Source organism: Tamandua tetradactyla, chromosome 1 (genome assembly GCF_023851605.1).
Source record: "Tamandua tetradactyla isolate mTamTet1 chromosome 1, mTamTet1.pri, whole genome shotgun sequence".
NCBI lineage: Eukaryota > Metazoa > Chordata > Mammalia > Pilosa > Myrmecophagidae > Tamandua > Tamandua tetradactyla.
The window spans coordinates 11,331,275-11,351,918 of NC_135327.1; the positions used below are offsets into that span (position 1 = coordinate 11,331,275).

Here is a 20,644-nt window from a genome sequence, read left to right on the forward strand (position 1 = left end):
AATTCTTATAAGAACTAATTCATATTTCTAATATGATTCAGTGGTACATGTAGGTCTATAAAACCCCTTTAATCTTGTTCATCTTCAATATGCTAATATTACTTCTAGACCCACTAGAGAATCACCTTCGCTCCTATCTATTCCCTTACATTGGAGTTCAACCTCATCACCGAATTCTAGTTTCTGTGTATCTCTATGTCCCCTATATTCTGTATTATAAGCCTCTGATTATACCTTTATGCTGGTCATAAAAATGGAATCATACAGTATCTATCCTTTTGTGTTTGGCCAGTTTTGCGCAACATTATGTCCTCAAGGCTCATCCATCTTGTAATGTGCTTCAGGAAATCATTTCGTCTTACTACTGCATAATATTCCATCGTATGTAAATACCACATCTTGTTGATCCACTTGTCTGTTGATGGGCATTTAGTTTGTTTCCATCTTTTGGCAATTGTGAGTAATGCTGCTATGAACATCGGTGTGCAAATGTCTGTTTGTATTGTTGCTTTCAGCTCTTCTGGGTATATACCAAGTAGTGCTATTGTTGGGTCATAGGGCAACTTGATATTTAGTTTCCTAAGGAACTGCCAAATAGTCTTCCATAGTGGCTGCACCATTATACATTCCCACCAGCAGTGCATAAGTGTCCCAGTTTCTCCACATCCTCTCCAACATTTATAGTTTCCTGTTTGTTTAATAGCATTCATTCTTACAGGTGTGAGATGGTATCTCATTGTAGTCTTGATCTGCATTTCCCTTATAGCCAATGAGAATGAACATCTCTTCATGTGCTTTTGAGCCATCTCTATTTGCTCTTCAGAAAAATACCTTTTCACATCTTAGCCCATTTTATAATTGGGTTGTTTGTTCTTTTGTTGTTGAGTTGTATGATTACTTTGTATATACAGGACATCAAACCTTTGCTGATATGTGATTTCCGAATATTTTCTCCCATTGAGTTGGCTGCCTCTTCACCATTTTGACAAAGTCTTTTGAGGTGCAGAAGCATTTGATCTTGAGGAGTTTCCATTTATCCATTTTTTCTTTTGTTGCTTGTGCTTTGGGTGTAAAGTTTAGGAAGCTACCTCCTATTACTAGGTCTTGAAGATGTTTCCCTACATTTTCTTCTAGAAGCTTTATGGTGCTAGTTCTTATATTTAGGTGTTTGATCCACTTTGAGTTAATTTTTTGTGTAGGGTGTAAGATAGGGGTCCTCTTTCATTCTCTTGGCTATTGATATCCAGTTCTTCCATGCCCAATTATTGAAAAGACTATTTTGTCGCAGTTCAGAGGATTTGGGGGCATTGTCAAAAATCAATTGAACATAGATTTGGTGGTCTATTTCTGCATTCTCTATTCGATTCTGTTCATTGATGCTTCTGTCTTTGTGCTAGTACCACGCTATTTTGACCACTGTGGCTTAACCATATTTAGCCTTCCTATCCATGAGCAGGGAATATCTTTCCACCTATTTACATCTCCTTTGATTTCTTTTAGCAATGTTATATAGTTTTCTGTGTACAAGTCCTTTCTGTCCCTAGTTAAGTTCATTCCTAAGTATTTGATTCTTTTAGTTGCTATTTTAAATGAAATTTCTTTCCTCGACTGACTCTTCAGCTAGGTCATTCCTTGTGTATAGAAGTGTTGCTGGTTTTTGCCATTAATTTTTTATCTTGCCACCTTGCCGAATTTGTTTATTAGCTCAAGTAACTTTGCTGTAGATTTCTCAGGATCTTCCAAATATAGTATGATATTATCTGCAAATAATGAGAGTTTTATGTCTTCCTTTTTAATTTGGATGCCTTTTATTTCTTTGTCCTGCCTGATTGCTCTAGCTAGAACTTCTAGCACAGTGTTGAATAATAGTGGTGACAGTGGGCATCCTTGTCTTGTACCTCATCTTCAAGGGGGAAAGCTTTCAGTCCCTCTCCATTGAGTACAATGCTGGCTATCGGTTTTTTTTTTTTTAATTTTTTTTTATTAATCAAAAAAAAGAAAAGAAATTAACACAACATTTAGAAATCATTCCATTCTACACATGCACTCAGTAATTCTTAGTATCATCACATAGATGTATGATCATCATTTCTTAGTACATTTGCATCGATTTAGGAAAAGAACTAGCAAAACAGCAGAAAAAGATATAGAATGTTAATATAGAGAAGAGAATTGAAATAATAATACTAATGAAAAAATATATATATAAAAAAGGAAAAAGAAAAAAAACAAAAACAAAAGATACAAACAAACAAACAAACAAAAAACTATATTTCAGGTGCAGCTTCATTCAGTGTTCCAACATAGTTACATTACACTTAGGTATTATTGTGTTGTCCATTTTTGAGTTTTTGTATCTAGTCCTGTTGCACAGTCTGTATCCCTTCAGCTCCAATTACCCATTATCTTACCCTGTTTCTAACTCCTGCTGGTCTCTGTTACCAATGATATATTCCAAGCTGATTCTCGAATGTCGGTTCCCATCAGTGGGACCATACAGTATTTGTCCTTTAGTTTTTGGCTAGACTCACTCAGCTTAATGTTCTCTAGGTCCATCCATGTTATTACATGCTTCATAAGTTTAGTCTGTCTTAAAGCTGCTTAAAATTCCATCGTAGGTATACGCCACAGTTTGTTTAGCCACTCGTCTGTTGATGGACATTTTGGCTGTTTGGCTATCGGTTTTTCATATATTCCCTTTATCATATTGAGGTAATTACCTTTCATTCCTAAGTTTTGGAGTGTTTTTATCAGAAAAGGATGCGAATTTTGTTGAATGGTTTTTCAGCATCAATTGAGATAATCGTTGAGTTTTCCCTTTCGATTTGTTAATGTGCTGTATTACATTAATTTATTTTCTTGTGTCGAACCCTCTTTGCATTCCTGGTATAAACCCCATTTGGTCATGGTGTATAATTCTTTTAATGTGCTGTTGGATTCGATTTGCTAATATTTTATTGAGAATTTTTGCATCTATGTTCATTAGGGAGATTGGCCTGTAGTTTTCCTTTCCTTTAGCATCTTTACCTGGTTTTGGTATTAAAATGATATTAGCTTCATAAAATGAGTTAGGTAGAGTTCCTTCTTCCTCAGTTTTTTGGAAAAGTTTGAGAAGGATTGGTATTAGCTCTTTATGGAGTGTTTGATAAAAATTTCCCTGTGAAGCCATCTGGCCCTGGGCTTTTCTTTGTAGGAAGATTTTTGATGACTGATTGAATCTCTTTACTTGTGATTGTTTTGTTGAGATCTTCTATTTCTTCCTGAGTTAGTGTAGCTGTTTGTGTCCAAAATCCAGGAATTTGTCCATTTCATCTAAATTGTCTAGTTTGTTGGCATATAGTTGTTCATGGTATACTCTTATGATTTCTTTTATTTCTTCAGGGTCTGTGGTAACGCACCCCTTCTCATCTCTGATTTTGTTTCTTTTGCATCTTCTCTCTTTTTTTTCTTTGTCAGTCTTGCTAGTGGCCTATCAATTTTATTGATTTTCTCAAAGATCCAACTCTTGGTTTTATTGATTTTTTTATTGTTCTTTTGTTCTCGCATTCATTTATCTCTGCTTTAATCTTTGTTATTACTCTTCTTCTGTTTGCTTTGGGGTTAGTTTGCTTTACTTTCTCAAGTTCCTCCAGGTTTGAGGTTAACTCCTCGATTTTTGCTCTTTCTTATTTTTAATCTAGGCACTTAGGGCAATAAATTTCCCTCTCTGTTGCATCCCATAAGTTCTGATAAGTTGTATTCACATTTTCATTCATCTCCAGATAGCTACTGATTTCTCTAGTGATTTTTTCTTTGACCCACTGTTGTTTAAGATTGCATTGTTTAATCTCCATATATTTGTGAATGTTCTTGTTCTTTGGTGGTTGTTGAGAGCCAGCTTAATCCCATTGTGATCAGAGAAAGTCCTTTCAATACTTTCAGTATTTTTATATTTATAAAGACCTGTTTTGTGCCCATATGATCTATCCTGGAAAATGTTCCATGAGCACTAGAGAAGAATGTATAACCTTATGCTTTGGGGTGAATGACCCATATGTGTCTGTTACGTCTAATTCATTTATCAAGTTATTTAACTTTCCTACTTCCTTGTTGACCTTGTCTTGTTGTTCTAGTCTCCTACTATTATTGTTGAAACATCTATTGCTCCCTTCAGTTTTGCCAATGTCTGTCTCATGTACTTTGGAGGTCCTTGATTGGGAGCATAAATATTTATTATTGTTATGTTTTCTTGGTGAATTGACCCTTTAATTAGTATATAGTGTCCTTCTTTGTCTCTTTTGATGTCTTTACTTTTAAAGTCTGTTTTGTCTGATATTAGCATAGCTACTCCTGCTTTCTTTTGGTTACAACTTGTGTGGAAAATCTTTTTCCATCCATTCACTTTCAATCTATTTGTATCCTTGTGTATAAGATGAGTCTCTTGTAAACAGCATATAGCTGGATTATGTTTCTTAATCTATTCTACCAATCTGTATCTTTTTTTTCAATCTGTATCTTTTAATTGGTAAGTTTAGTCCATTAACATTCAAAGTTATTACTGAAAATGCATTTCTTGATTCCACCATTTTATCTTTTTCATTCTATTTGTCAGATCTATATATTCTTTTCCTTCTTTCTCTTTGTGTTCTTTAAATTACCCTCGGTGGCACTCTTTAATTCTGTGCCCTCCTCCAGACCTCCCTCTCCTGTCTTTTTTTTTTCAGCCAGCAGAACTCCTTTTAGTATTTCTTGTAGGGCTTGTCTCTTGTTGACAAATTCTTTCAGCACTTCTTTGTCTGAGAAAACTTTAATTTCTCCCTCAATTTTGAAGGACAGTTTGGCTGGGTACAGAATTCTTGGCTGGAAATCTTTGTCTTTCAGGATCTTGAATATATCATACCCACTGCCTTCTTGTCCCCAGAGTGCTAGTTGAGTAGTCTGAACACAGTCTTATTTGTTTTCCCTTGTATGTAGTACATTGTTTTTCTCTTGCTGCTTTCAGGATTTTCTGCTTCTCTTCAACATTTGACAGACTGATTAGTATGTGCCTTGGGAAAGCCCTATTTGGATTTATTCTGTTTGGAGTTTGTTGGGCTTGTTTGACTTGCGTATTTATGTCCTTTATGAGGGTTGGGAAGTTTCCCCCATTATATCCTCAACTACTCTTCCTAGCCCTTTACTCCTCTCTTCTTTTTCTGGGATACCAGTGATTTGTGTGCTTCATTTTGTCTATCATTTCCCTGAGTTCCCATTCAATTTTTTCCATCTTTTTTTGCCATTTGCTGTTTTGCGTCTTTGAAGTCAGTTATCCTGTCCTCTATATCACTGATTCTTTCTTCTGTCTCTTCAAATCCGGTGTTGTGTGCCTCTAGTATGTTTTTTATTTGGTCAACAGAGTTTTCAATCTCTGTGATAGCCACGATTTTTCTATTTATTCTTTCAAATTCCTCTTTATGCTCTTCTAATGTCTTCTTGATCTCCTTTATGTCATTTTTTGTCCCACTTATTTTATTAAGTAGAATTGTAAGAACATCTTTGATTAGTTTTTCCAGCATCTGTGTCTCCTCTGGTGTTTTAATTTGGTCACTAGGCAGGGCTATATCTGTCTGCATTGTGATATGCTTAGTGATCTTCTGCTGTCTTCGTGGCATGTAGATATCTTGATTGATTTGTTTTGGAAGTTGATTTCTTTCAATAGTCTAAGGCCTTGTGTTTGTGGGATGGTTGCAGGGACCAGGGCACAGGGTGGGAACTCTGTGTGGTGATTTGTTTCAGGGCAGGTATAGGCACAGGTTGGGGATGTTACACTGATGCTTGTGAACGTGGGAGCCCAGCAGCCAGGGAGGATGTAGCTGTGTGGGTGCACTGGTCTGGGGGGTGTAACCCTGGTATGCACTGGTCTAAGGCATGGGGCCCTTTGTGCACATGCATAGAGCTGTGGCAGCAGGTTGGCCTTATGCCTTCGTGAATTGGGGGCAGATGTGACCCAGCTGCATAGGTCAGCACTTTCTCAGAGCTGGAAAGTGTGGCTTAGGGCTCTTGTGCATGTGTGGTTCTAGGAATGCTGTAAGGTGCGGTTCCCAGAGCTGAATGAAGTGATTGGGGGCCCGTGTGCATGTGCGGGCCTGGGAGTACTGTAAACAGATGTGTAGAGCTTAGGCCGGGCGGTTTGAGGTTGTGGACACTGTGGGTGGGTGGGGGAGGGGCAGGGGTAGCCTAGGTATGGAGGTTTCCACAGCCTTTATGGGCTGGCAACGGCTTGCAGAGAATAAGGAGTGGGAGGTAGTGTTTGGGAGATGTGCTCCAGGAGAGGTGGGTTGGGCTGCCCTTGGGGTGGGGGTGGGGGGCAGGTACGTGCACTGGGGGCTGGTGGGGTGGGGGCGCCTGGAGCGCGGGGAATGAGAGTGGGTGATGGAGTTTGGGTGCATGGGCTGTGGGGTGAGTCGCCGGGCACGGGACTGCGCTGGTGAGGGTAGTGCGCCCAAGAAGCGTGGCCCGGCTTACTTCCTGGTCCTGGGCTCCCACCCGTGTCCTCCCGCAGGCTTCATGGCTCTGTGCCTCCGCACCAGGCTCCAGCTTTCTGCCTCTCAGCTCCCGGCCTCTGCAACCAGGGCTGCCGCATGTGGTGCAGAAGGCTCTCCCAGGTCAGCCGCGCTACTGAATCGCCACCTCAGTCGCCCTCCTGTCTTTCTCTTACTTTTCTGTGGAGCAGGGCTAAGCTCGAGCTAGTCTATTCGGCCATCTTCCCAGAAGTCCCATGATGTGTATATTTTAAAGGTCAATCTAGTTTTGCAGGTTGATACACAAGCATATATATTGGGGAAGAAAAATTATTCACTCATTTATTCACACACTCAATTTATTATCTGTTATTGTGTTAGGTAGGCTCTGAACTGTGTAGTCAGGGCACAGAGGAAAATTACATATTGTGTTCCTGCTCAATATAAATGCAATAAGGGCATAATGGAGTTATGTACAATATGCAGTGGAGACACTGGAGAAGGAACACTTAGGGGACTCAAGGGAGGCTTTGCAGGATTGACTCAGGCTTTGAGTGTTGAGTAGGAGTTTGCCATTGGGCAGGTTGAGATAAAAAGTTTCTATGTAGAGGGCCTATGCAAAACTGCAATGGTATGACAAAACATGGGAAAAGTAAAGTATTTCAGAGCAATAGGGAGGTGGGATATAAGGTGTGGTGGGAATGATAGGAGATGAAGCTAGAAAGAGAGAGGCAGGATCAACTCATGAAGAACTTTGTATGTTATCCTACAGGTAAATTGAAGAGTACTGAATTGGAGAATTTGTATGTTCACATACGTGTTAGGAAGATTGGTGAGGAGACATTGGAGAGGCTTTCATAAGCCTCCTAGCCAAGTTGCTCTTTCTTGCCTAACCGACCTTACTGATAGAATGCTTTACTCTTTCCCATTGAGCCTATGCCCTATTTCAGTGTATTAGTCAGGTTCCTCAGAGAAACAGAACCGAGTGGAGATATGTATAATGAGATTTATTACAGGAATTGGCTCATGCATCCATGGAGATTGGCAAGTCCAAATTCCACAGGGCAGGCCACCAATTGGGAACTCTGATGAAGGTTTGATGAATTTCCCAGGAGAAGATAGCTGAGGTAGAGAGAGAAATTCTTCTTTCTGACTATTGAAATCATTCATTCTCCCTTTAAGACCATTTCCTTTGTTGATTGTAGATGTAATCAGTCATAGATGCAATCAACTGACTTATTAGAGACAGGGCTCCCAGGATTCTTGGGATGAGCAATGGAAGCAGCCAAGAAGGTACTAGGCAGAGAGCCCATAAACTGATGGGCTGGCTCAGGAGCATCTGGTAGACAAACCCCCATTTTCCCAGTATATTCTGGGGAGATGATCCTTGAAGGGAGAGCAGCTCTCTTCAACTGACTTATGGTTTTAGTTCACAAAATAACTTCACAGTAAGCATTACACCAGTGCTTGCTTGACCAAATCACTGGACACCATAACCTAGCCCAGCTGACACATGAACTTCACCATCACACTCAGCATACTTCTCATCACAGCACTTCAGGCAGCCACAACTAATTATTAGATGTATCCCATATGCTTTTCTGGGCTAGGTACTTTTTTGGGGGTGTGCATGGGCCTGGAATCAAATCCAGGTCACCTGCATGGCAGGTGAGCCTTCTACCTCTGAACCACCTGTGTACCCTAGATACTTCTTGAGACTCTTTTCAACTCAATCAGGAGTATTTTCACCTTGACACTTTGACATGTGGTCGTACCTTAACTCAAGAATGTATGACTCTCATCGTGGAATTTTTGGCACTTGAAGCAGTAAGGGGGAGGCATTTTGGAGGAAACTGCCAAGTCCTTGTCAAGTCATACATAGTTTATGGAGTTTTGACTCTTCCTTTCTTCCTTTGTACAGAATATTGCTCCTTTGCTACATTTAAATTTGGGAGGTCCAACTGTCCTGCTTTTTGAAAGGAAATTGGTTTTAGTTTCAGTTAGTTTCAATTTCTGCAGGGGACAAAGCATGGAAGTCAGTCAGCCATGGCTTCAGATCCCTGCTTTGCCCTACCCTGACTTTAGGAAGAAAGTTAACATTTCCTGAGCACTTATGGTGAGCTAGTCCCAAGCTAGGTGCTGTCAGACTTCATGTCATTGAATTGTCACAAAGTATAAGCTTTGTTTTACAGATGGGGAAACTGAGGATCAGAGAAGTTAATTAGTGATTTCCAAGCTGTGAGACTTTGGATAAGTTCCATAATCGCTCTAATTTATCACTTGCTGATTTGTAAAATATGGACCAGAAAGCCTCCTGCCTGGGGTGGTTCTGATGATTAAATGAGACCACAACTGAGAAAGTACCTAGTAGCTAGCAGGTGCTCCCCCAAATCACCTCTTCCTTCCCCTTTATCAGCAGAAAGGCTGGCCACACTTTTAGCAAAGCAAGCCTGAGTTTAATGTCCTCAGGGAGAAACATGTCTTTGCTCTGGGCTCCGAAATCCCTGGTGCCCACAACTTAATAGACTTACAGTTGGTTAATTTTCTCTTGACAGTGATCAGCAATGGGTCCCTTCTGGTACTCGCTGGCCTGGCCCGGGGGTGGGTGTGGGTGGAGCAGTGAAATGCCTGGCCTGGCCTCCCTAACCAGAAATTCAATAACTTTTTCATATAAATTGTCCGTAAGAGAAAACTTCTTGTTTTCGGCAGTTGTCGCTGTTTCAGCATTTTTCTGTACAAGATGAAAAACTTTTGCATTGAACAAAATACAGATTTATGGTCAATAAAGTGAAGTTTAACAGTTTATAGGGGCCATACTTTCTTTCTTAAAAACTGATATTAAAAGCCATTTTTCCTAGTCTTTGTGAAATCGGCTCTTCTATCAATCAGGATCCCAGTTTGTTTAAATGATGGGAGAATTAGGAAAACTCTCCCATCAGAAGGTCTCCAAACACATGCCCAACTCCCTCTCCCTTCTGTCCTAATGCATCAAAGGTTAGTGAGATCAGGGGTCATTTTATTTCTTGAAGCTGAAGATGGTCAAGGTGGAAGTCAGAGGTTTCTTGAAGCCAGAAGTGAGCTGAACCTCAGATGGGGCTTGAAGAGTGGGTGAATGTAGAATGCTTCTCTTGTATTCAAGATCTGTCATTTGTTCAGCAAATGTTCACTAAGCACCTATTATATGTTGGGAAGACGGAGATATATCACATCCACTTCCTGTCCTCCAGGTGTCCACTGTTGAGGAGGAGAGTCAGGAAGATAGTGACAGAGGAGTCAGTAGTGGATATGATGGGAACACTGAGGATGGATACTTCACCAAGACTGAAGGCATCTGTGAAGACTTCTTGGAGGTGATGCCTGAACTCAGTCCTGAAGACATGTGAGGAAGGGGATGGCCAGAGAAGGAAGGACAGCAGGATGGTGTGAGAGCTGCTCTCCCTTCAAGGATCATCTCCCCAGAATATACTGGGAAAATGGGGGTTTGTCTACCAGATGCTCCTGAGCCAGCCCATCAGTTTATGGGCTCTCTGCCTAGTACCTTCTTGGCTGCTTCCATTGCTCATCCCAAGAATCCTGGGAGCCCTGTCTCTATCAGTGTTTCTATCAATCTGAAGTTGATTTTAGGAAGTGTCATGACACGTAGCCCATACTTCCCTCTCCTGCCCCCACACTGCCAGTCCTTTCTGTTCAGTCATGCAAGGCAGATGTTATTGAAATGTTGATAGAGACTGATGGAAATTATCATGTAGGAGTAAATATTTAAAACTCTGTCTTCAGGGTCCAAGAAAAAAAATCAATAATAAAAAGGGACACTGCAGGGGGTTCTCAGACTTTCACCCTTTTTAAAAGTTTGTTTTTCCTTCTTTCCTCTCCAGACCCCAATATTATCTATACCCCATCTTTGGACAACCCCATCACCCTGACCTGTGGAAACTGATCCCCCTATCCCCACCGGTGAAATCCACACCCACATCCACGTAACATTCAACTACCTGAACACATAATAATTCTCACAGACAGAGATGTTTAGTTTTTTCCTTATTGTAGCAACCCCATGCAGCTTCCCCGGCTCACAGCAGAGATAGCCCTTAACATTTTTATGCAGAATTCTGCAGCCCCACTCAGTTCTTCTTCCACTTTTGGTCTGCCAGGGCTCACCAGTACTTGGAAAATGGGGGACCCATTTGCAGCCAACTCCTTACCATACAAAGAGAGGGGCTAACACTTTGAAATGATATTTTTCTTTGTCAACCTTAGGTCAGTAGAAATTCTTGGACAAGACATGTTCCCTGGACCCTGAGCCAAGAAAACTTCAAGGTGTTGGTGGGAAGGGAGGATGTTCTTATCATCCCGAAGGGACGAGAGCAGCACTGCTCGATAGAAATATGATGTGAGCCGCATACATCAGTTTAAATTCCCTAATAGTTACATTAAGAAGTCAATCTTCTTTAATGAAGCAGCTGAAATTAATTAACCAAACACGTCCTAAATATGATCATTTAAGCATGTAGTCAACAATAAAAAATATTTTTGAAATATGTTACGTTCATTCTTTTCATACAAGGTGTTGAAAATCTGGTGTGTATTTTATACTCATAGCACATTTCAGTTTGGACCTGGCATGTTTTGAGTGTCCTATAGCTACATGTGGCTGGTGGCTTCCTCATTGGAGGGCACAGAAATGGAGTCTAAATGCATGTGTATGTGTTTCATCACAGGTGCCTGAGAGAGAGGGAGAGAGAAAAAAATCTATAGGTGAGGCTTCTGAGAGATTCAAGGACCAAATGAGGAAGAATCGTAGCTGGGCAAAGGCAGTTGGACTTTATCCTGAGGACAGTGGGGCAGATATAGAAAGTTTTTAAGCAAAGGAGGTTTGTGATCAGATCCACATTCTGGGGAGATCTATGAGAAGAGAAGATATTGGAGGGGGCAATTAAGTTTTGGAGCAGGAAGACTTATCTAGGATACTGCTTCCTGGAGATGAGGGCCTGAAGTAAGGGGGAGTGATGGACAGAGAGAGGGGTGGGTGGATTGTAGACTTAGGAAGGAGGTAGGACCCATAGGACTCGTCGGATGGGAGGGTGTGAGGGGGAGTTGGGAGTCAAGGATAACACGTCCTGCCCCATACAACTGGGTAGATGCTAGTGCCATTTACTGAGAAGGGGAACACGAGAGGATGGCTAGGCCTGAGGGTGGGAGATGGTGAGGGCAGTTTAGGACATGTGAGTCTGAGAGTCCAGTGGTTAGCATGGATCTCTGCAGATACCGAGTGTCTACAGATGGGAGCTGTCAGCGATGCTGTTGTGTTTGGTCTTTCCCATTCAGGCACCTGCCTTGTAGGCTTTTAAAAATTTTATTATTATTATTTTTGTGGGGATACATGGTCCGGGAATCCAACCCAGGTTTCCCGCATGAAAAGACAGCATTCTAACACTGAACCACCCGTGCACCCTTCTGCCTCGTAGGCTTTTGCTTTCACCCACCTTGACCATTTTGCAAAGATCTGAGACAGGAGGTTGCCTTTGGGGACCTAGGACCTGGAATTGAGGGCCCCAAGCTCACTCTGCCTCTATCTTGAAAACCAGCTGCTCATTAGCACACACTTATCAACACCTGCCTCCTAACTCACACCTGATTCTTTTCTTTTCAGGACAACCCCTGGTTTCCATCCAACTTGAGTTCTCTTCACCCTCAAATTCTTTACTTGGTGTTGATGATGCTGTGTTGCTCTGCCAGAACTCTTCGGACCAAAGGACCAATTCTACCAGCTGCTGGAAAGCTGTCAGCGGGTAACTCTCAGGGGAAAGGGTTGTTAATGGGTAGGTCTCAGCCATCAGCTCTCTCTGGGGATCACCCTGGCTGAAGAGGGCCACATCAGCCAGAGTCACACCTTCCTTGGGCAGCCGTATCCAGCGACTGGTCAGTGCAGGAGTATAAAGGCCTAGACCCCTGCCCCAAATTCTCTTGGGGTTGCCGTGGCTGTGCTGTGACTGCATTGCAGCCTGATTCTCCCTCTGCCTGCTCCTGCTTCCTCTCCTTGCTCCAAGGTGTTGACCCCAAAAGCACTCCCTAATAAGCCTCCTGCATGCTAATTTTCACCTCAGTGTTGCTTCCCCAGAAACTCAGCCTGTGACACTTGACTTTGTTGTTAGTTGCAGCCATGAAATTACAGCACTAGACGGATGCTATTTGCAGACAGACACGACACACACACACAAACGCACGCACATAATCTTTATCATTCACTCATTTGGCCACCAGGCAGTAAACCTCCAGGGTATTTGTTTTCTTAGAATTCTGAGCCCCCTGGAAAATTGGGCCAGAGGACAAAGGATAAATCTAAGGGTTACAACATTGGTCTCCCCATTGTTTCATCTCCTCAGATGCACCCTGAGCCTGCGAGGTGGAGAGGGCATTTGAGGGCTGTGTCCCTATAGTCCCCCAAGCTGGGCCTTGGAGGGGAGGGCCAAGCTTTCTGCAAGGATCTAGAATCTGAAGAGCCTAAGTCATAGCTCACGTCCCCACTGAACAATGGGGCTTGATGAACGGGGTGTGATGTGCAATTGCTGATGAATATCAAGCTGATTCCCTGTGACTCTCAACGTGGTGCATATGTGAGAGCCAAGCTGTGTTGTCCCAGGAGGGCTCAATATGGGCTTCAAGTTTCCCAACTTCCTGGTCTCAAAATTGATGTGTACAAAGGAAAAAAAAGGAAGAGCAAAACCTACAAAGCAACGTTTCCTAAGGCAAAGCCTGACATTATGGCCATCTCTTTAAGCACTTGTACTGCATATATATATATATATATTTGTAGCGTATATCTCATTTTTTTGATATGAGATATATTTCAACTGCATCTTTTGATTGACAAAACTCTTTCTTGCCAAAAGCGACTGTTATAAAATTATGACTTACGCATATGTAATGTTTGTGTTCAACAAGAAAACAGAAATGCTACCTTATTTTGTGGTTACAGCTGCACAATTCACATCCGGCAAGTTTGATCATATTAAGGTTATGCAATCATCTAATTGCAGAGACAAGCCTTGAGTAATAACTCCAAATGCTCGTACTTCAATCTGCACAGCATAGTCATTGCGGAGTCCTGATTAGCGCCTGACAGCATTTGGGCACCATTATCCGCTCTGGCATTGTCTAAATCTCCATTTCCAGCAGAAGCAATCTACCCACTAACTGATCTATGACAAACAGGCCCATAACAGCAAAGCTGTTTGGGTTGCAGATACATACATAACAAAACACGACTCTTTGGGCTGATTCCAGCTCTTTGTAGCAAAGTATCCCCCACCCCTTCCCGGGAGGAAACAGCCCCCACTCACTTCCCTATCCTCCACTTGTTGTCAGGAGGCTGTAGATGACTGGACAAGGAATTTGCGCAATCTTTATCAAATTAACTCCTACTCAGGTCTCAGATCTTAGCTCCAAGGTCACTTCCTTAGAAAGGCTGCCTCTTCAGATTCACGGTAAGGCATATCATCTCTGCGCTTTTTCTTTGTACCACACAGCTTTGTTTGCAACTCTAACTGCAAATCCTGAGGGATCACCTTTAAAATATATTTGGAATCCAATCATTTCTCCTCACCTCCGTAATCTGGTTCCACCCACCAACACCTCTCCCCTGGATTAGCAGCTTCCCCTCCTCACTGGTCTCCTAGCTTCTGCTTTTGCCTCCCTACAATCCATCCTCAATTTAGCAGACAGAATTTAATTTTTAAAATGCCAATCAGATAATATCATCCCATCTACTGAAAACCCTCCAGTAGTTTTCCATCTCACTCAGAGTAAAAGCAAAGTCCTTAGAATGGCTTCATAAGGTATTATATGATCTCCCAGCTTCACCTCTGTCATCTCACTTCCCATCTCTTTCCTACCTTCTCACTCTGTTCCAGGCTTTGTTAGTCTTCCTTGAACATGCCAGGCACACCCTTACCTCTCGGCCTTTGCACTCACTGCTCTGCTTGTCTGGACTACTTTCCCAGATAACTGACATGGTCTGCTTCCTCTCTTTCTTGGGTTGCTGTTAGGTGGTCATTCTTACCAAGAAGGCTTTGCTGACTATCTTATCCAAATAGCAAACCCTCTCCATCCTGGTAACCACCCCTGCCCCCGCCAGCCCCTTACCCCTTGCTATCTCTTTCTGTGGCACTTGTCACCCTCTAACATACGGTACAGTTGACCTATTTATTTTGTGGATTGTCTTTTTCTCCTCTTTACAGTCTAGTGCAGCATTGTCCATTAGAATTTTCTGCAATGATAGAAATGTCCTCTATCTTTGTTGTCCAGTATGGAAGCCAGTAGTCACACATGGCTATCGAGCACTTGAAGTGTGACTAGTGAGACTGAGGAGTTGAATTTTTATTTGGCTGTCATTTTAATTAGTTTAAATTTAATAGCCACATGTGGTCAATGGCTACCGTTTTGGACAGCGCAGGGCTAGACTGTGTACTCCATGTAGGTGGGGGGGGGGGAACTTCAGAAGGGCAATTTAGAAACATGTACCATAAGCCTTAAAAATATTTATACCTTTTGACTTTGTAAAATTGCTATTAGGAGTTCACCCTTAGGAAATGTTAGTGTGCATACGAATGTTCACTGCATTGTTATAGATAATGGTGAAAAGCTGGATATAACCTAAATGTCTAATAGTAGGGGATTGAGCAAATCAATTATGGTGAGCATATGACAGGCTTATTAAATTAATATAGAATAATAATTAGTGAATGGATAAAATGTTTATGATATATTGTTGTTAAATGGCAAAAGAAGCTAACAAAACTACGTCTCTCACAATCCCAATTTTATGAAAAAATTTTACTTATATAAAGTGATAAAACAGAATAGAAGACAATCTGCTAGTGGAATTACAGGTGATTTTTATTTTCTTTGCTGTGTTTTTTTTTTTTTTGTATATTCCAAATATTCTACAACGAATATGCATCAACTAAATTATCAGAAAAATAAAGTAAATTTAATCTTTAAAATATTTTTCTCCCTGTACTTCTGATTTGATGTAGCCATTTATAGATATGGGGGTTACGGACAAAGCTAATTTGGACCCCTAGCCCTCATTTTCCATGATTTAAAATCATCCCTAGGCTGATTTCCCTTCTTAAGAGATTCTGTCCCATTTATGTGTTGCTGGAGTTCCTTTTTTGAGCACTGGGTGCGACCATGAGATGGTTCTAATTCTCCTCCTCCTCCCCACCTAGAATGCGGTGCTCCAGGCAGTTTATCCACCGCAGAACCTCTGCAGTGGTCAGTGATCACTGAAGCTTCCAGCTTTGAGCTGGGTGTCTGCTCAGGATTCCAGCACTGTGTCTCTTCTTCTGGGCTTTGCTGACTTGATTCTGGCCAAAAGCATCGTCTCCCACCCAAATCAGCGTGGCTCAGCTGGGATCTATTGAAGCTTTCTGAAAAATCCTTCCTTTTGTGCGTTATGGAAATGTGGTTCCTTTGCCTGGAAACCTGCCCGGTCTGGCCCCCGTGCACCTCTTCTGCTTCCTCTCTCATTACTTCCCACTTGCACATGCACTGATACTTGCGGTTCCTTCAAAACTCTACCTTCATGCCTGTGCACCTGCAGTTCCTTCTGCCAGGAATACCTTTTCGTCATTGACTTATTGACTCTCTCCTCCTTGTGCATGAAGATTCCGCCTCTTTCTTCCTCCGTGATGTGAACACCAATGACAATTGTATTTGTAGGATTAGTTTGTTGTTCAAGGCAAGTCAATAAAGCACTTAGATGTGGCATGCACTGGGCTAGCATTTGATGATAGGAGGCTGAAGAAGGGAGAGGAAAAAAGCATTTGCTCAATTCCATAGGAGTTACCTATGTATGCTTCAAAAGGCTCTCCATTTACCAGCGGAGACATACAAGTAAAAGGGTCATTAAAATGCAGTGACAAGTGTCCTAACAAGATTGTAGACAGAGTGTTATGGGAACAGTAATTTATTCTGGAAAGGGGTGAAACTTTCAACTGAAAGGTTGTAGGGTGAAGGTCTTGGAAGGTAATTTTATTTTAAAGTCCCACCTGGCTATAGGGTAGTGGACCAAGTTCTTCACCTCTCAGGGCCTCAGTGACCTTACCTCTAAAATGGACATAATAACTTGTGTTTACCTCTCAGGTGGTTTGATAGATTACCTAGTGCAGAAGCTGCTGTGGATGCCCATCCCTTGCTATTCCCATGCCTGAGTGGAGGTCAGCAGCCCTGGGAAGTCAGTGCCCCAGGAGGGGTGCTCTGCTGATGATGGATGGGCACCCCAGCACCCACTTCCGTTAGGTAGAATACACTGACTCCCAGAGGTCCCCACAGTGGTCACCTGCTTCACCAGGCCCTCCTACTGGCTTCTTCTCTTCCTGTCTCACTTTCCCACTTCCCCGCAGGAGCTTTCTTGAATCGCCTCTTATATATGTGACTTGCCACTCAGATTCTCCTTCTGCGGGACCCAACCAGTGCCCCTGGTTTCCTATGGAAATGTGAGGCCTTAATCCCAAGTCAGCTTTGTCTCCTGACGTCTCCTCCTCCCTTTGCAAATCCTCCCTCTTCCTCAAACTATACCGTGTTTTCCCATAGGTTTCCTGGATTCATGATTTTGACAAAAAAGGCGTCTGGAGCAAAACACCCAGAGACAATAGGAACCCAGAGAACACCAAGGCTCAGCAAAATGCAGAGAAAGGGTGGATTTTATTTTACAGTGTGTGTGGGAGCAATTCCCAAGGGCAGCCACCTAAGGCCAATCCATCACGTCGCGCTAGCTCTCCAGTCCGGCAGGGGCGTTTGAAGTGGGCTGCGGTGGGGGAGGGCGGGTGGGTGGCGGATCTGATAGGAGTTCGGTCTGTGGGCCTTTGTCGTTTCTCGCAGTCACGTCAAGCTGGGATGAAAGGAAGGTCTGTGCTGCTGGCCCTGCCCCTCCCCGCGCACTCCTCCCTCCCTTGGGCGTGGCCTTCGGAACAAGGGGCCCAATCGGCGGCGAGGGCTCTTTGGCCTGGGAAAGTTGCTGGCTCAGCCACCCACTTCAGCTCCGCCCCCGCAGCCGGCTCTCCCAGCCAGCCTCGCTCTGGCCTGCTCTCCCGGGCCTGGATCTTCGGAATTGATTAGTATCAGCAAGCCTGCCCTGAGTATTTCCACCGTGCCAAGGCCCTAGCCGGGAGCTAGGCCTTCTTCCTCCAGATGAGGAAACTGAGGTTGGAAAAGAGGCTGGAGTGGTGCTGGCTACCAAAGCCAACCACCCAGAAACCGCATTTCCCTGCCAGGGAGGGAGCTGGCAGGGCCGAACCCAGTGTCACCTTCCCAGCCCCTGCTCACAGGAACCTCATTTGCAGGTGGCAGCAGAACGAGTGGTGTTCCCACCAGCACCAACATCTGGGGCAGGGGTGGGGGTGAGGTGGGGTCTTCATTAAAATTCAGTGACTCCATTGGCACCAAAATAAACGTGACATTTATCAGAACCTGCTAAATCTATTCAGCGCTGGCTTCCTTCGGAAGTGCGGTGTTGGTGCCGTGGGCCTGGGGAGACAAGGTCTTTGCTAGTGAGAAAAATAGGGTAGCAAGATGGAAAGGAGGAAGAGAAGACTAGAAAAGGAAAGACTGAGAGGAGCTACAGCCTGGAGTTGCTATCTTGACCTGCCATGTGAATCCTTTGCAAAGGGAAGCTATCTCTTTTAAGGCAAAACTCAATCCTGTTCAGCTGGTTATCCAGAAAGGAGTGCGTTTCTATTGCATGCTAAGGAAATAATACAAAAGTGAGCCCCCACAACCCAAACCAGATCAAACGAGCCTTTGTGGTGTCCCTAGAATGCTATTAGCACTTTTATGTTCTTATGTTTCATGGCACTATTAAGTTAGTTCCCGTAAGAACCTGGTAAGTTGCTTTTCATGCTCTTACAGAAAGGGGAAACTTTACGGAAGGGGAAACTGAGGCTCAGAGAGGATCAGTGAACCACTCAAGATGATTCAGCAGGTGGCAGCTTGTGGCACAAGCTCTTTTACACCGAGGTGGAGCAACGTTATCTCATAAGGATGGATTAGCAGTGAGCCCTTGATTGGAAGAAAGGAGACGGGGGGTTGAGTCCAGAGTTACCAGTGGCTTTGGAGAGTCTCTTCTCCTTGCTGGCCCTCATGTCCCTATTTGTGAAACATAGTCCTTAATGTCCTTCTGGTTTTGATGGCCTTATATTCATGAGTACTTGTGTGCACTCAGTTATCCACCGTGGAAAAATGTCAAGGCATTCCCAGACTACTTGCTGGAGTATAATGTGAAGCTGGGGATTGGAACACTTATCAGGTGGAAGTAGTATAGGATGGTGGCACTCTACTTGTCTGGGTACAGATCCCAGCTTTTCTGCTTACTAGCTGTGTAACCTTGGGCAAGTTACTTAACCTTTCTGAACCCTTCATTATATATTACATATTATCTTTATTGCTGTGGTTCATAGAGTTGTTGTGAGAATTGTGAATAATGATTGCAGCAAACATTTATCAAGTTATTATTAAGTGTCAAGGGCTGGGTTAAGGGCTTTAACGTATGATATTCAATCCTTATAACTATCCTATGAGAAAGCTTCTTTCAATTTCTCCATTTTAGAGATGAGAGAGCAGGTTTAGATGTGATACATCATGATCCCTGGAAAACAGTAGAAACTCAAGAGGCTTTTATTTGTTGCTCCTTCCTGTCCTATGAGTTGACAACTTCCAAATAGACAGAACCAGCAGAGGAGCAAGAAAATGAAAATACAGGGGAAAAATTACTGTACCTCAAGGAGGAAATTATTTATTTTTCTTTTTAAAGAACTGACATATTGCCAGACCCAGAGTTAGCTAAAACTTTATTTTGGAGGGACTCTTTCTCAGGAAGCTTCAGATCCTGAAATCTTTTGGAAATTTCTTTCCCTGAGTGGTGGCGGCCTTAGGTGGGTAGATGAGCCAAACAATTTGCTCAGAAGAGTAGTTACCCTTGGTCTTGTGAGTCTTTGCTGCAAAGCTGTCCTTTATCCAGGCACGTAGTTTATGTGGGGGGATTATATGATTCCGGTTAGATCCTGAATCCCCACCGTTTCTGGGTTGCCACCCCTGGTACTGTGCAAGAAACATTTATCTAGAGGATCTCATTATCTTCTGAGCAATGGATGTTCCTATCCCTATTTTTCAGAGTAGGAAACTGAGGCCTGGTTGCACCGTCAGCAATGAGCTGAAGCAGACATTTAATCCAAGACCTTGTCCTTCACATCCTGCTCTCTTTCCTCCCTGCCCAGTTTTCTTTCTTACCCTAAATGGTTAACAGTGAGGAGATTAAACACAAGTGCTCAGTGTAATGATCACAGAACAGTTAATACTTAATTGCATATTTTTGTAAACAAGCTTGTAGGCTTTTTCAGTGACCTTTCTGTGGCCTTGAAGCTTTACAGATAAATTCTCTTCCTTTTTACTCTCAGATTTTAATTGGGAACAACGATTATGTGCTCCGTCTCTGACTGCCTCTGCTCCCTCTGGTGCTGTTCTTGGCACGCGTGTGTGTGTCCTGCACGAGCATACTCAGCCACCTGGTGTGTGTGTGTGTGTGTGTAGACACTTATGCCTCTCTGTGGCCATGGCACAGTTAATGACACTACAAACGTCTGACAAATTCTGCTGAGAACTCCTGGGCAAGGAGGAGGGATTCCTTTGGATATAGGGTAAAGTTCGTTGGCAGGAATAAAAAATCTGGAGGTTCCAGACCCTGAGACGACTGTGAAGATCATAATGGGGCTCGTTCATTCATTGAACAAATATTTATTGAGGCCCATCGTGTGCCAGGTTCCTGGGGAACTAGTTCTGAACAAGGCAGATCTGGTCACAGGCAGGCAAGAAAGTGTTCTCAAACATATTTAATATTTCAACAAGCTGCCATCAGGCCACCCAAGTTATCTAAAACACCGAGCTTTGCCCTGGGCAGAAATTATACCAGTTTGATGGGGTCACTCTTCTGGCCAGAAAACCCTTGCTGGGTTATGACTTGTAAAATCTGGAAATGAATGGATGATTACGTAAAATATTTAGGGGGCCGTTAGACAAACTCTTTTGAAATATGGTCCATGGGGGTGGTGGCAACTATCACCCATTGGGGTTCCTACTTTCCACCTCCCCCCAGCCTCTGGAATACATTC

General features: G+C 43.0%; 1 long non-coding RNA gene across 2 annotated transcripts in view; it reads left to right on the forward strand.

Moving 5' to 3' along the window:
• The window catches only part of LOC143690839 (uncharacterized), a 193,882-nt gene that overhangs the window by 114,149 nt on the left and 59,089 nt on the right, over nt 1-20,644 (forward strand). Inside the window, exons 9-11 of one of the 2 annotated variants that reach the window (XR_013179231.1) lie at nt 9,707-9,829; nt 12,130-12,268; nt 12,863-13,963. This is a non-coding gene — a long non-coding RNA (uncharacterized LOC143690839). The remainder of the gene's footprint in view (nt 1-9,706; nt 9,830-12,129; nt 12,269-12,862; nt 13,964-20,644) is intronic. The other variant, XR_013179235.1, reaches the window with a different exon arrangement.